This window comes from Octopus sinensis, linkage group LG25 (assembly GCF_006345805.1).
Source record: "Octopus sinensis linkage group LG25, ASM634580v1, whole genome shotgun sequence".
Lineage (NCBI taxonomy): Eukaryota > Metazoa > Mollusca > Cephalopoda > Octopoda > Octopodidae > Octopus > Octopus sinensis.
Genome location: NC_043021.1, coordinates 8,285,063 through 8,287,562, shown reverse-complemented (window position 1 = coordinate 8,287,562; position 2,500 = coordinate 8,285,063).

Genomic DNA, 2,500 nt, shown 5'->3' with positions numbered 1-2,500 from the left:
AAAACTAAGTGTACACACCTATATATAGAAAAAGTGTGCTCCTAAATTTAGAGTTATTAAATTCTTTTGGGGGACGGCGAGAGACTTGGAAATTAAGCGGTACGGTAAGTTGTTTCTCACAGTGGCAGAATCTGAGAAATTAAGAAGTAATTTAGACACAGATGGTTGGGTAAAGCACTGTTAACAAGAGTATTAGCAGCGTCAGGACGACTCAAAGAGATAAATATTCGTGTGTGAATATATATACAAATGCAGAGAGCAATGGTACATACAGCTATATAGATCTACGGATAGACATATATACCTAAATACATGTGCAGATGCAAATATAAATATGTGTGTATTTTTTGGGGTAAAGAGTGGCGTAGGAGTGGCTGTGTTGTAAGTACCTTGCTTACGAACAACATGGTTCCGGGTTCATCCACACTGCGTGGCACCTTGGGCAAGTGTCTTCTACTATAGGCATCGACAGCTAGCAAGCCATGCTACTCCAGACTGATGATGAGCAATGGCTCTGAAACTAGTCTCTGAATGCTGGTTTTGCTGGGTGGAGGTGCTTGTCTCCACTTTGAAAACATAAGGACATAGGAAATGTGTCAGGTACAACAGGAAACGGTGTTTCCTAGGGGTAAATAACAGTAACATTCTTCCTTTTTATGGGACTGCCACATTAAGTTGACAACATGCTATCACTATAAGGGGACTTCTTTTTAAACATCGAATGTCTATGGTGGTTCAGCAGAGTAAGATGGGAATCAAAGGAGTACACAGACGAAAAATGGTTGAGAACCATCGATGTAAATACACCAGAGGAAAGGAAATTGTAGAAATATTAAAATGTTCTCTGATGGCCCAGAGAAGACGACCGAACCCGATCGGAGAAGACGACAGAACCCGATCGGAGAAGACGACAGAACCCGATCGGAGAAGACGACAGAACCCGATCGCTTAGAGGAAGTAAATGTCGTAAAAAGGTTTCCGTAGGTGAACCTGCGGAAGGATCATTTAAAAAAAAAAAAAAAAAAAAAAAAGAGAGAGAGAGAGAGAGAGAGAGAGAGAGAGAGAGAGAGAGAGAGAGAGAGAGAGAGAGAGAGAGAGAGAAATAGAAGAGAAAAAAGAAAAGAGAAAAAATAAGGCGGCGAGCTGGCAGAAGCGTTAGCACGCCGAGCGAAATGCTTCGCGGTATTTCGTCTGCCGCTACGTTCTGAGTTCAAATTCTGCCGAGGTCGACTTTTCCTTTCATCCGTACGGGGTCGATTAAACAAGTACCAGTTACGCACTGGGGTCGACATAATCGACTTAATCCATTTGTCTGTCCTTGTTTGTCCTCTCTGTGTTTAGCCCCTTGTGGGTAGTAAAGAAATAAAAATAGGTATTTCGCCCGTCGCTACGTTCTGAGTTCAAATTCCGCTGAGGTGCCTGTGTGTGTGAGTGCCTCTGTGTGTGCGTGTATGTGTGCCACTGTGTGTGTGTATATGCGCGTGTGTATGTGTGATTGTGTGTATGAGTGTGTGTGTATGTGTATGTGAGTGTGCTTGTATGCACTTGTATCTGTGTGCGAATATGTATATGCACGTGTGCAAAGTACTCCACTCTGGTTCTCACAAGAGCCTCTTTGAGAGCCAACAAACTACGAGAAAAGGGTCGATGAAGTACCATCAAACCCAGTCGAAGTAATGTCGCCTCTATGCTGATAAGGTTTTGGCTATACTATGTAAATAGGTCAAGGAAATAAGATGATCAAATATCGTAAAGGCCTCCAAACATTGAAAGTAGCTACTTGAAAGCAATTTAAAACTATGTATTATCAAAGACAACAGTGAACAACACCATTGTCTCAGTGATAAAACAGCGATTGTATCTTTTATGTCGTTGACAGAACAAGATTTCTGTGTGTTTCCATTGCAGGCTGTTGCTCGGGTTTGACATGACATGACATGACATGACATGACAGATCAACGTTGTGTGTGAAGCAACAAAACGAATGCTGTACTCTATCACAAAACGTATCTATAAGATATTTGACATTTTATGACGGAGCAGATGTCAACTGCATTGCTTGAATCTTTCATCTTTTATCTCTGACTTCTTTCAGTCATTGGAGTGCGGCCTTGCTGGGGCACGGCCTTGAGGAATTTTTAGTCAGACGAATTGACTCCAGTACTAATGTCTTTGTTAAACCAGGTACTTGTTAGTCTATCGGTCTCTTTTGCCGAACAAGGGGCTAAACACAGAGGACAAACAAGGACAGACAAACGGATTAAGTCGATTATATCGAACTTTAGTGCGCAACTGGTACTTATTTAATCGACCCCGAAAGGATGAAAGGCAAAGTCGACCTCGGCGGAATTTGAACTCAGAACGTAACGGCAGACGAAATACGGCTACGCATTTCGCCCGGCGTGCTAACGTTTCTGCCAACTCGCCACATTTTGCAAGGCCATATTCAATTCTTTATTGCCCACAAGGGGCTAAACATAGAAGGGACAAACACAGGACA